Below are 15,000 nucleotides of genomic sequence, written 5' to 3' on the forward strand. Positions count from 1 at the left end.
CCCTATAAATCAGCTTGCCTCGGCTGGGGATCGAACATCAGTTCTCCTGATTGCCGATAAATAGTAATACTGGCTTAAAGGCGTCATGTCTCGTCTTACATGTTAAGTGTTTGTGTTGGCTAGGGGCCCATTATAAAGCACCGTGAACACGTTTAATGGATATTGCTCTATATAACTGCTCCTGTTCTTTTACCCCATCACTTTCTTTGTTAAGTAATCTATTCTTTCTTGCTTACTTAAGTCAAGAGACATGATGGTTTCTTTCCCTTTAACTTGGATCTCGTTTGTTGATTGTAGTTAGTTGCCGATGTTTGTATCTAGTGGTTAGAAAATTTAGAGATTATTTATTATTATTTATTAATTATTAAGTGGCGAGCTATAAGTGAACCAATTGGTGTTTGTTGGGTTAAAAAAAATTAAGAACTTAAGAATCTCAGAGTTTATTTTGAAAACAAAATACCGTGAACCCATTCGGAGTTGTTGTTTTTTTTCAATTGAGAAGACAAGGGAAAGGAAGTGAAGGATGTTAAGCGCATTTCCGTATGAAGAATGATATCATCTCAAATGAAAAGGTCGGAGCTTTTGATGACAATAATTCAACTACAATCACATCGAAATGGAGATTGGAGAAGAACAGGAATTCTATTAAATGTGCAATCAATCTCAGTTATTGTCAACAACATGACACGACTTGTGTTTATTCTGTTTTGTTTTTAAGTATTTTTTTTCGATTGGTTTCAATTTCCAATATTTTGTTTTCCTTTACCGTTTTTTTTTTGGTTGTGGTGTGTCATTTGTTAGAAGCTTAACTCCATTTTTTAATATATTATTTTTTTTTCTATTTCCTTCGAGTTGTTCGGTAGCAACAAACATGAAAGAAGCAGTTTGTGAGACTTTTTAGACTTCGAAATTCAAAGGACAGTTAACGAATATGAAACATCCGAGTCACACGGATCTGAATATTTAACCGGAGTCGATATCAATTTTGATAATCGATTATTTGACCGCAACTGTATCTGGAAATGCGACGACGGACAGGAAGATTCTTGACTGTGTCCCACCCAATTCGGTTATCATGCCTGAGAATATTATGATCCGCCCGTTTGCAATGTTCAGCAAAGGTGGCCCTTTGACTTATATTCCAACCTGCACCAATCAGAGACACTGCCTTTGCTCGCAGTTTTCTTCTCAATATTGTTAGTCAGTATACTAGGTACTAGATTTTACATTCATTTATGAAAATAATGGAGTTTCTGTGAAAGCCACTGGTCTTGTGCAAGGTTTCCATATTATTTTTAACAAATCATCGAAATAGGTAAACTTGACAAGATAAAAAACTGAACAAGTTTGTATGAAAGGTGCCAGACAAAGCAAGAAAGAAAACTACAAGAAAGAAAAAGCATCCCAAAAAATCAGTCGACCTCGACGGGGGATCGAACCTCAGACCTTCTGATTACCGGTCAGACGAGACGTGTTTTCATCACACCACAGAGGCTCCCGATAGTTGGGGCAATTTTAATACCTATATTCTTCACAAGGGTACGCGTTTTACGCCGTGAATCCTCGCTTGCATCAAACAACACATACAGTCTACATTAAATACGAGAGGAAGAGGACGAGGACATTTGAGTTGCTCCATAATTTTAATTTTTAAAAAAATACTTTACAAGAATTTAAAACAACTTAAGCTTCTGTGTACTGTGGTGTCAGAAACATCTATGATGAAAGTCCGCCACCCTCTGTTCTTCCCCGCACCGCTAACTGTTCCAACCTTGGCCAACCTTTGGCGTTATGCCATTGAGTTTGACATATATACAATTGCCTTCCACTCTCTATGATTCCGCCCTTTAAAGGTATCTGTCGTCAATGATGTGATCTTGACTAATAAATCTAACAACTCGTTTCGTTTCTAAAAAACATTTGCAGTTTCTGAATCGACAAATTTATAATAAATTCCGCCGTATTGAATCTGTTACAGAACAAGAGTCCAATAAAACTATAAACACTTCGATGTATATTTTTTTATTGTAAAGAAAAGCTAAAGATGTGTGTGTGTGGGGGGGGGGGGGGGGAGGAGAGAGAGTTAATTGCAAACGCAGTGCAATTTTTGTTTAAATATATAACAAAAAGCATGACAATAGTTTTGTTTAAAGAATGTTGCCATAGGTAATAACCGTTGAACTTGTTCGATAAATGAAAGAGTAAGTATTTTTGCCTGAGTTTGGCTTGGGTTTGACAGTTTTGTTTATTATTGACTCAACCTCCCAGCCTTTTTATTTGTTTCATAAAACGCAAAAATGCAAAGAGTAAAAAGAAAAAAAATGAAATAGATTCAAATCGTACTTATTGACAAATGACGACCTTGACTGGTAATGTTATCAATTCTAATTGTTCATCTTGTTTATTCCTCTTTGAATATTTATACTCGTTCAAATGAAATGATAGATAGAATTGTCATTTTCAATTAACGTCTAACAGAAGCATATCTCGTCTTGCATGTTAAGTGTTTCTGTCGGCTAGAGACCCCTTTCACGGAGCTTTGAGCACATTTAGTGGATATTGCGCTATATACGTAAATGCTCAATTTTTAAAAAAATATCAGTGGTACTCTGTTATGATTTTTCAACTTAGAACAACTTATTTCATCATATTCAGAAAACAAAACGAAGAGTTTCAACATTAAAATGAGTGCGCAGCATGAGTCTCTTTCTCATTATATTCATTCAAAACTTACTTCTGAACATATTTATTTCAAAACGGTGGACACTTTCTTTAAAAAGGGTAGATAGATAAAAGTTGATAACATTATACGCTCAATTTCTTCGCGAATGAGTATATTATTATATTACCGCCTTACATCATCTTCCAAGTGACCCCAAAGTCAAGTACCCAATGCACTCAAATTACCATCCATTACATGATGCAAATTATTTCCACCATGAAATAATGACGAGTGAGTGAACTGCCCCTGGAGCAAAAAAAAAAAAAAGACAATTACTGACGTAAACAAAGCCAATCTTTGTAGAAAAAACTACATTTTAAAAAAAGTCATCCTGCACTGAACCAGTTCGTTACAGTTGATTTAATTACTTGTTTTGATTGTATGAGTGTTTTGATTGAAAACGCATCATTGCTCAATGAGAACCATTTAATTTGGGCTACCGCTGGTATGTTATATTCACGCAATGAATAAAACAAACCCTAGAATAATCAAAATAATGTATAATTTTTGCCCGAGCGAAACTTCCGAATATCGAGTGGTTCTGAAAGTTGACATGATTAATGGAATCTTACTCTGGGTGTTTGTCTCTGGAGAGATCCTTTAATGGTTGTTGTGAGTGGTTAGCAAAACGATCCCAAAGAATAAAAATTACTTTGATTTCGAAAATCGTTTACTGAGTGCTTCGGAATTGGACAGGGATGACTACTTTCGTAGCGTTCATTATTAAGGACGATGGCATCATTTTAGAAAAATGACCCTGCAATTTGTGATGGTCTAAAGACAAGCAAAAGACATTGACACTGCTGATGTAAAGCCAAATCTGTTATTTATATGATTCAACCAATGTGGTTGGCTACTCTATATTCCAAAATATGACCAGTCGATCATTGTGAAACTTATCAAGCTATTTATAACCATAATCCAAATGCTTTGGACCATTTCCTTATCCCAATTAACTACATACATATTATAATATAGTAAATGGAACCTTTTAGACCCTTGTATGTGTTACAGAACCCGGTCTAACTTTCGAAATTGTCAGGAAAATTCAGATTTATCCCATACTCTAAAAACGTTTAATTCACAATAAAAAATAATGAGGTATGGGTGAGTTTTAACCAAATCATTTTTAAACACCCAAATTATCTAATAAATTAGATACAACCACCTAGGAGATTGTTCTCAAAACCACGAACTTCATGATCATCAATTCAAAATTCGTCGATAAAAATGTAAAACTACCCTCTGATATGAGTCAAGATAAAACAAAACAGTCACACAAGAGAAGCATAATTTGTAGCATGTTGTAAGACTTGAGTTATGCCGGCACAATTCATTTAGATGTGCTGAGGGGGGGGGGGGGACTCTAAAATTAGAGTCTGGGAAACCCAAATGACCCACTGAATTTTTCACAAGATTTTGTAGAGGTTATAAATAGTTATGACAGTCTGTTGAAACTTCGGTTGAGCCTCTAAGTCTCCGGGTTTGCTTTGAGTTAGTCGAAACCAGGATGACTAGTGAAAATGAAACAAACTGATACGAGACCAGGAAGAATAGCGAGCGATTTCCAGTCGACCTCTTTTTAGGTGACAAGTAAGTTGAAACCACTTTAGCTTTTACTTTTTAAAACTTTATGTAATGGTTTGCATGGACGTAATTTCAATGGTGAGAGGATTTTTGTAAAAATCATATAGCTTTCAAAACTTACAAAAATAGCCTCATAGACTGAAAGTGATAGAATCTCGAAAAGTGAGAGTTATGATTGGGTTTTTTTTTCAGAATCAGTGTTTCATCACAAGGACTCAAACTCAAGACTTGTTGGTCCAAACACCGGTACCTTACTGCCTCGCTTGAACAGGGCTTTAGGAGAGCAACGCTAATCTATTATTTAGTAAACAACAAAACCACAATCACTTTACTTAATCAAATGAATGCACATTCTTGCCTCTTTCGTGAAATTACACGATTTACATCAAATCAGAATTTTATTGGTACTTAATATGTCACTTACTGTGAAACTGATTCTAGAAAAGGTTTTGTTTTACTTTCGTCCACACAGTTTCATTACATTCAATGAATAAGTTATAGCGCTGAAACGTTCTGATGCGAGGTAGAAAGGCCGGGATAGTCATGCCCAGGGCAACATTTTAAAGGTGTCCAATAAATGCCATAGAGAGGTTCCATTACTGAAATGAATTGGAATCTCATTTGAGTATCGATGGCGGGTATCGAAACAAAACCACAAGTATAAATGCTACAGAGCAGTAAAGTTAGGTGCCCCAAACGTAAACAATAACAAGTTGCTAGTGATTTCCGTTAGGGACCGGAATAATTTACGCAGAATATAGGTCTCCCAATTTTGTAGTTTGAGTTGTAGGCAATACACTTTCAGTATTGAAAATATGTTTACATAAAATCTAACAGTTGCAGAAATAATAATATAAGGCTAAATTATTATGAAAATCAGGCTCCGAATAATTCTCGTTTTGTTCACACCAGCGCAATAATTTGCTCTGGTCTAAAAATAGATAGACTGTAACTTTTGATAAATTTTAGAAAATTTTACCTTTTGTTCCATAAAATATCCATATTTAGACATTATTTGATGCATGATCGAGTATTTATGAATATGTGTTTCTTTTGCCACCTAACAGCCAAATTTTAAAGGTTATTTTTTTCTATTATTTACATTGGAACGTGAGCTGTCAAGACAGGAACATGTGGTTTGCCACGTGCTTCTCGACCTTTGTTTACGTTTGGGGCACCTAACTTTACTGCTCTACAGATAGGAGCGTCACGGGTAGTAGGGTCGATTATAATGTTAAAACACAATGTGTAACCTAAACAAATATTTACTGTGGTTTCATCAATGTCCATTAACCAAAATTAAACGAAAACAATTGATTTAGTTTTATTTGTATCCCGCAATTCAAATCACGCGATTTTGTAACCGATTGTGAATACGATTACATTTATTTCATTTTTAGGAATATCGACGTGCCATCGAAATTTTACCGTAATATTACGTTCAACACGTATTGACGTTCTTGGCGTTTTTTTTTTTTTCGATTTACTTTTGATGTACAATACAATAAAATACCTAATAAGATCTAAATTGGACCAATAACGTGGTCATTGGTGCCCTATCACAGTGATAAAAAAATCTGATATGCATTAGTAAGACAAAGCACAGGAGATCAATGATAAAACAGACATAAATTACTCATCGAATTCAAACTTAAGGTGATCTAATTCCTTATCAACACAGTTCTTAAAAACGTTGAGATAATAGTATCTAACACTTGATATATGAGTGGACACTGCCTGTTAGACTTTATTGTTAATAATGTTTTTCTGGATAAAAACTGTAGAGTATAATATTATCTTTTTAACTTGATTTTGGAAGTAAACTAATCTCATGATTTATGTTACAGTGAACACTCACTTACAATATAGCCATTGAAGCGGCCGCTGTCAAAAACAATTATGTGTTCTTCGTCTCATTGATAGTTTGTATTTAACGTTTTACGGCGCTTGCGGCACATTTAAGTTATTTCAGCGCCAATAAAAAGGAAGAAAATGGGATAGTAACCAAAAAAATCTAGATACAATGAAAAGCATACGAGAAAAAATAAGACAAAGGGGGATACTCCAAATGGTTCAGATGTAGATTCCAAGAGGACACGATCCGAGTACGTAGTTTGAGACCACCTAAAAGTCTCTTCCAGACACAAGCACAGGTCCCAACTAGAGGAACACACTCAAATTTACTAGGACAATAATGGTATCCTCCAAAACCATGAATTGTATCCATTTAACTGTTTCCCTCCCTGTCGAGGACCCATGCCATGGTCAGGACAAAAACAAGCAATCTCATTCCAAGACAAAGACAGAAAGCAATTAGGAATTTGGAATGCAGATGAAAGGGGATAGCAGAGAGAGAAAGTGACCACCTGTCCACCTCGGGAGGTCAAAAACATAAACCCCACACAATTAATGTCATTTTAAAACGTTACTTGTTATAGTATAGCAATTGAAATTAGCCAAGTTTCCTTTCTTAATTGGTACTTATGAACTTCTATCAATAGATAGTCCGAAGATGACGTCACTCAGGTTTCGTAGTCAGATTATAGTCAGATTTTTCATAAATGGGTCGAAGTTTTCTTCCTTTTCCTCGCTGACCCTCAATGCACAGCTGCAAAATTTTGTATGAACCTATGAATCAACTTGTCTTAATTACAAAAATATTTTTTTATTCAGGAATTTTAAAACAATATGGAAGGATTTCACTTATTACATCTATATTAAAGTCGATAACTGGTAAGGACAGGAACTCATAGATGATTTACGGTATCGAAATAAAGACTTTTCCGCTTATCCGTTTTGAAGGAATTTGTTAAAATGGAATGTTCGGTCAATTGGAACATTTTATGATGTTAATAGTATCTGAATATGAGGGAACGAATGGCAATCCTTAACTGTCAGACACATTATATAACTATCAATATACATTACTGATGAATACAAATGAAAATGAACATTCATTACGCGCTTCCAACATTACTTTGATTTCAACATTTTGACAAATAAGTTGATTGGTCAAAAGTAGAAATTCATCAGTTTATGATACAGTGTTTCCACAAACATGTACATGTGTTCAATAACAACAACAACAACAACAACAAGAACATCAACAACAACAACATCAACACCACCAACAAGAACTAACAACAAAGAAATACTGGGCACATGAATCATAACATTCTGTAAGATTTCCTACGAATCTCAGGGTTCACTGTCAAATTCCAAATCCATAGCCGTCCTCTCTGATGGCTTATCGATGATCCGTGTAGGCTTCTTTTCGCAGCTTTGCGAGAGTGGAACCGATAGAGATTCCATACCGTATTGTATCGTTTAAGAGCTTATATATATTTTTTAATGTAATTGATGTGTGAAACGTTCATGCATAGACACAATGTTTTTAAGTTATATAAACATCATTCATTGTCAATTTGATAATTTTGAGTATATAATAACTATTTCAAACAATTTAAAGTTAGAGATTTCATAGCAGTCTTCGATAATTAACCAGTAGATTTTTCACCAATCAAAACATGGAATTTGTGATACACCTTCACACGTGCTCGGACAAACATAGTTGGTTGTTTATAAACAATAACGTGAAGGAATTCGACCTTCATCTGATCGTTGTTATTGTTTTTATATTGACAAATGGGTGACTAGTTATCACGTGGTGTTCTCGATCATATTTAAAACGTTTAAGATTACACATAGTTTTCTGTGCCGATTCTCCTGATAAAACGGTAAAACAGTGGGTATTGTACTTAACACATACCATCGATAGTAAAACCTGTGTAGTTTGCTGTGTCTACCAATCACTGCCATTGTTTACATGATGACGATTGTCCGAGAGGCGTGGTTATCTACCGGTTAATTGTGACATGATATAGATAGAACGAAGATGACGTCACTCAGGCCTTTGTTATTGTTTTTGCCATCCGCGTTTGTGAGTTGTTCTCACTAAACTGTATTAACCAGACTATAAAAGTTAATGATTACACAGAGTTTGTGTGTTGGTCCGTTATACTTCCGGATGGCAATGTTGTGAACTCCTTGGCCAAGCGCATTCTATCTATAGATAAAATGCATTGCATCATAAAATCAAAATGATAATTGGCTCGAACACTCGAATTGTCGGTGACATTAAGCCGATTTTTTTCTGCATCGGGTACAGTATCATGCTTTAGACTTTTTCTTCTTTACGGTATATACAAAACGAAGGGTCTGGGATGAGGGAACATTTTGATGTTTTACAATACGATGTTATACACAGTGAATTCTGATGTGATAACTATCGCTAAACTCGCCCACAGGCTTGACCAGGGGTTTGCATTTCACGAGATTCATGTGCACTACTCACTATTATTCCCATCCTGGGTTCAAAATGACACAGCAAACTGTACACTTTGTACGTACTTGACACACACGATAGATAGTATGCGCTTGGCTAAGAAGCTCATAACATTGCCATCCGGAAGTATAATGGACCAACACCCACAACTGTGTGTATCCACGAACGTTTATAGTCGGGTTAATACAGTTCAGTGAGAATTACTCATAAACGCGGATGGCAAAAAACATCAACAAAGACCTGAGTGACGTCATCTTCGAACTATCTATTGGAGCGATCTATATAGTATGCGCTTGGCTAAGAAGCTCAATACATTGCCATCCGGAAGTATAAGGGACCAACACACAAAGCTGTGTGTATCCGTGATAGTTTATAGTCTGGTTAATACAGTTCAGTGAGCATTACTAATAAACGCGGATGGCAAAAAACAATAACAAAGCTCTGAGTGACGTCATCTTCGAACTATCTATATTCATGTTTTCGTCCAACCAGGTCATCAATCACATGGTTTGTTGCACTCCAACGATTGGATATTTCTTAACAAATGTAAACACGCTGCCTTGTTTACAAATGTTATAAACATACCCATGTGTCAAGCTGAATCAAATGACCAATCGTGATGTTAGATATTCAAAAAGCTGTGAACACTTTTCACTAGGTGGGTCATTTTGAGAACATTTTGCAATGTGACCAATGACCTCGAGCACATGGAAAGTTAATATAGATCATGCCCATTGTTACAATTCAAAATTATTTGAAAGCTTCCCGTTGTGAAGTCTATATTCATAAAAACTGAATACCTATTATAATAAACATGCACATTTGACACTGAGGAAAATTTACAAGTACTTCTCCAGGCGAAGCGCGGAATTCTTTTTCATGGTTCATGGCACGAGGTAAATAGCAATATGGCTTACAATCAGGAACTCAGAGGGGAGAGGTCAAATTAATAAATGTTTATGTCATCTTAATTATGCATCTCTATTATTTGAAAACTGCAGTTCCTATGAAAAGTTATACTGTACAAACTTACGTGGAATCTGGTATTAAAGAAGTTTACATTCAGCGATATTTCCGAAAAATAATACATTAAACATTCAAAGCGCCCCCCCCCCCCCCTTTCCAGCGAATACAATTCAAGAATGGCGAACACGTAGCGGCTATGTGGTCTAGTGTTATGACACTCGCTTTCGGATTGGACGGTCTTGTGTTCAAGCCTCGTTCGATACATAGTTGAGTCCTTGGAAAAGGATCTTTACTCACATTCTCTCGCCGTACTCGGGTGTAAAATGAGCACCTGACCGTCAACAGCGTTGCCTCTGTCGGACAAAAAGTATAATATCGCCTAACAGGCGTCATGTCCTGTTGTACATGTTGCGTGTTGCTGTTGGTCAGGGACCACGTATAAAGCGCTGTATAAAAGCTCGAGTTCTAATCGATGGGTGACCAGTGGGATTTCGTGACATGTCTTGTCCGACCTTTATGAGTTGTCTTACTCAACAGTTGGTCGGGTGTTATGTCTTTGTGAAAGGCATTTCTCCTCGTCCTGTCGGAGACGGGCGTAAATATTCGAAGAGCACCCTGTTTTTTCTTTTGTTTTTTCTTTTTTTTTTACATGTATGCCTTTGTCCGAAAAATGTATTAGCACCTAAAGGGCTGCTTGTGTCGTCCAATATATCATTTGGCTGTCACTCACTTGGGAAGAGATATTGTATAGATAGTATTCGCTTGGTTAAGAAGCTCATAACATTGCCATCCGGAAGTATAACGGACAAACACACTTAACTGAGTGTAACCTTAAACGTTTATAGATAGTATGCAGATGACGTCACTCAGGCCTTTGTTATTGTTTTTGCCATCCGCGTTTGTGAGTTGTTCTCACTAGACTGTATTAACCAGACTATAAAAGTTCATGGTTACACAGAGTTTGTGTGTTGGTCCGTTATACTTCCGGATGGCAATGTTGTGAACTCCTTGTCCAAGCGCATTCTATCTATAGTCTGGTTAGTACAGTTTAGTGAGAATTACTCATAAACGTTTTGTGTGTCGGTCCGTTATAGATAGTATGCACTAGGCTAAGAAGTTCACAACATTGCCATCCGGAAGTATAACTGGCCAACACACAAAACTGAAGGTTTATAGATAGAATGCGCTTGGCCAAGGAGTTCACAACATTGCCATCCGGAAGTACAACGGACCAACACACAAACTCTGTGTAACCATGAACTTTTATAGTCTGGTTAATACAGTTTAGTGAGAACAACTCAAAAACGCGGATGGCAAAAACAATAACAAAGGCCTGAGTGACGTCATCTGCATTCTATCTATAGCAAAGAGCTGAGTGACGTTAATTTCGTTATATCAAAATCTCTTTGCGTTATATCTATAGATAGTATGCGCTTGGCTAAGAAGCTCATAACATTGCCATTGGGAAGTATAACTAAACTGTATTAACCAGACTATAAAAATTCATGGTTACACAGAGTTTGTGTGTTGGTCCGTTATACTTCCGGATGGCAATGTTGTGAACTCCTTGGCCAAGCGCATTCTATCAATTGTTTTTAGCCAGCAATTTTTATGAGTAGTTCTCACTTACCTGGTTTTTGTATGTTGGTACGGAATATTAGCATTGTTATCATTTTTTTAAAAAATAAACACGCATAGCATCAATAAATAGTCACGGTTACACAGAAATCTGTTTGTTGGTACGTTATATCCGGCTGGCGGAATGTTGTGAGTACATTACCTAAGTGCACAGCATCCATTGTATCGGACTTCTGGCCCTCTCTACTGTGTTCACTCTGACTGTAAATGAAGGGATTTTGACACGCACACATCATTATTGTCATTATTATATCTTTCCAAGATCATCTCCTCGACAGGAAGTGTTGCCGTTTCGGTTGAATGATTTTATCCAAAGACACTTCTTGGAAACACAAAACTGTTCCCATATTATAATCATATCATTATGTGGTTGGAAAACTACACATTAATTGTCATTTATCTTTACAGAGACGAAGAGCTGAACGCTGTTATATTACAAAACAAAAACAATATTTAGATTTCTGATCTTGTGATATGACTTGCGACATGTTTGTCCAATATGTGCCGCGCAATGTTAAAAGCTTCGAAAAGACTCATTCCTCATAATATTTTTATAACATTTTATATTAAGTGTCTCCTCATCGATGCAAAATGAGCATGCTTCAATAAAAGTATTTTAACCCTCTCCTTACCAACTACAGGAAAAATCGTCACATTCGTTACGATACAACCAACATTTTTCTTATTCAAATTTCGTTTGAATATCATAAAATTTAAAGAAAATTAACAGTTTGTTGAAGAGCATGTTTTGCTAAAGAAATTATGATGTAAAACAAGAACTTACTGCTATTGTGTTTGAGTGATAAAAAATATATTTTTGTGTTAGTTGGGTGTGAAGTTTTGGGGAAAATCCTGAAAATGGCTGGTAAGGAGAGAGTTAACACGGCACATTGTTTCGGATACGGAGGCTTTATCAACTTACTTAACAAACAAATGAAATCCGAAATACTGCAATAAATTAATTTTAACATTTAATTTGCTTTTCTAGATTCTGGCCCGATGCGTTGAAAACAAGCCTCATAATTTGAGGGTGTGATAAAACGTCGTGTTTATAGATAGAATGGGCTTGGCTAAGAAGCTCACATCATTGCCATCCGGAAGTATATCGGACCAACACACAAAACTCTGTGTAACCATGAACTTTTATAATCTGGATATGAAAGTTTAGTGAGAATTACTCATAAATGCGGATGGCAAAAAAACAATAGCAAAGACCCGAGTGACGTCAACTCGTTCCATATATATAACGTTGGACACAAAAAAAGACGACGATTTATAAACAATTGAATTAATAAGGTTTGAAAGAAACTATTTTATCCTTCATTTATATTTCTGAACTATATAAAAATTATTTAAACTGTAAGACTGACATCAAGAAGAACGAATATCTGTTTTAAAAGTCGATAATAATAGATGTATCAAATTGGTCACAACTGTTCTCGAACATTTGGCAAACTCCTGGAAATCATTTAATGCTTGAGTATCAGATTTCGAAGCCATGAAAACAAAATCGTTCAATTGTGTAAATCAAAATATGTCATTGATGCTTTGACTTTATGTAAAATACTCACAACATCCACCATCCGGATATAACTGACCATCACATAAAACTTAACAATGTGTAACCTTGAACGTTTATATTCTGGTTGATTTCATTTAGTGATAACTATTCAACATTGCTGTCTAAAAACAATAACTAATAGGTAATTGAGCTCCAAAACATGTCTTTAACTATCGGCGAGAAGCCTCGGATTTAAGGATTTTGACAAATTCAGGAGTAATTTTAATCAATTGAAACGCCAAAGTGTTAAAAGCGTTTTGATAATGTACGACTGCCATGTGGATTAGAAGAACCCAGACCGGGTTTTTTTCTTCTTTTTTTTCATTATTTAATTGACTTAAGCGCCAGCAAATCTTGATTTTCATTCTGTTTTGTAGAATGTATACCATCTGTACACACAATACAGAACATCAGTAACAGTTTTGGTAGAATGACTTAATATAGTACTTCCTTTACGAAAATTTATTGATTAAACCGAAACATTTCAATTAATCGTGGTTTAACTTATGCAAACTCATGCGTAAGAAAATAACGGCATCGCCTACCTCAGTGGTATAATCCAAAGTCCCTGATGTTTTATCTCGTCCACTACTACACACAAACACGCATAAACTACGCTCAAATAATCATAATATAACACAGAGGATGACCACAAGACATGCTGACAAAGGAGATGCGTTAATACCGTGGAGGGCTGGCCTTTTCTCACGATTCAGTCCGTCTGGTTTGTGAGATAATTCAGCGCGCGAAGAAACGCAAGCCTGGCGCAACCTTTTTATGATCTCACCCGTCACTGAAAAATTCAAAATATAAGGAAAAAGAAAAGAGGTAGATAATGATTTTGCCCTGTTTGTTACCACGTAATTAAGGTTGAAATATTTTATTTTTTTTGCCTGCTAGTTACAAGTGTAATATTCAATGACAGTTTACTTTAAATACAAAATAAATGTTTACATTTTGAACAGCAAATAGTATTCGCGTCTTCTCACCTTTGGTGAAAGTGGTAGACGCGGCGGTGAGATAGGTTTGCGTGAAGGATGGGATGACGGTAGAGAGAGGGGCATCTTTCTCAAACACTGATGCACGATGCCGTGATGCCGAGATGACGATAGTGACAGTCAGCTTAGTTGACAAGACTGATCTGTGACGAATTTGAAATGAGAAGGGAACCACAGTTTCTAGGCACGAAAGAGAACGTAGAGAGATTGCTTGTATCCTTTATTTACATGGCATAGACTTATTTTGTTGCCGTGTCAAGAATCATCGACCGTAATCATTGAGCGGCTGGAAAGGTGACAATGACTGCAAATCTTATGACACACGGTTGCACCCGACTCGACTTAGATGTGAACGAGTACCTGGATGTAGGCAGTAATGGATATCATAATATGATAACAAGTGTAAAGATATCTAATTGATTATTTGGTTCCATATGGCCTTTAAGGAGAGGGTACACGATGAAGCGCTATAAAGCACATTACGATTGACATAATTTATTATAATTGTGTGAATGATATTTGATCACCGTTATAAAAACGATCACATTTGGTGAAACAACAAATTATGAATAATCGGAGGTCATTTAAATTTATTTTATTAGTCGAGTGCTAAGCAGCTGCTAACAGAGCAGTTTGATAACCGTCATTCACTTTTAAAATGTAAAGATTTATTGGGGAAACGACCGCAGCCAAATCTATTTCTCTCGTTATATCATTTTGAAAAAGACAAAGTTCTTATAGCTGTTTGCCGAATGCCAATATCAATTCCAGTTTGGAATACGCTTCACCAGTCGTAACGTCACTTCCCTCGTAATGACGCATGGTAATTTAGTAACTGGCTCTAAATTATCGGAACAATGGCGGACGCCCATATGAATTATTTCTCCGACGAGCATAAAAGCGTATCAAGAGGAGAAAATAATAACATTTTAAATCTGATCATGTTTTGAGTTTTACACATTCTGATTACAAGACATATGAAAAGTTCTAGCCAGCATGAAGAATAAAAAGTACCGATTTTCTTTGTTAAGAACCACGATGGCCGCCGTTGCTGGGCGACGTGACATCAGACTATTGAAACCAATTACAGTGTTCAATAGCCGCGTAGATGTCAACATTATTTAGGTGTATGGTTATTTTTTTTTGAATAACTGCGTATGGCATTCCATTTGTTAAATTAAAT

General features: G+C 36.1%; 1 protein-coding gene across 7 annotated transcripts in view; it reads right to left on the reverse strand.

Annotated features, from left to right (window-relative positions):
• Positions 1-15,000, reverse strand: part of LOC144965286 (calcitonin gene-related peptide type 1 receptor-like) — a 262,580-nt gene that overhangs the window by 110,087 nt on the left and 137,493 nt on the right. Inside the window, exon 1 of one of the 7 annotated variants that reach the window (XM_078900476.1) lies at positions 13,774-13,818. The exons of 3 other annotated variants lie outside the window; for them this stretch is intronic. The gene's annotated coding sequence lies outside the window, so the exon portion shown is untranslated. 3 more of the 7 variants (XM_078900478.1, XM_078900475.1, XM_078900474.1) reach the window with 3 other exon arrangements.

This window comes from Berghia stephanieae, chromosome 2 (assembly GCF_034508935.2).
Source record: "Berghia stephanieae isolate SIO BIC M18660-M18661 chromosome 2, UCSD_Bste_1.3, whole genome shotgun sequence".
In the NCBI taxonomy this organism is placed as follows: domain Eukaryota; kingdom Metazoa; phylum Mollusca; class Gastropoda; order Nudibranchia; family Aeolidiidae; genus Berghia; species Berghia stephanieae.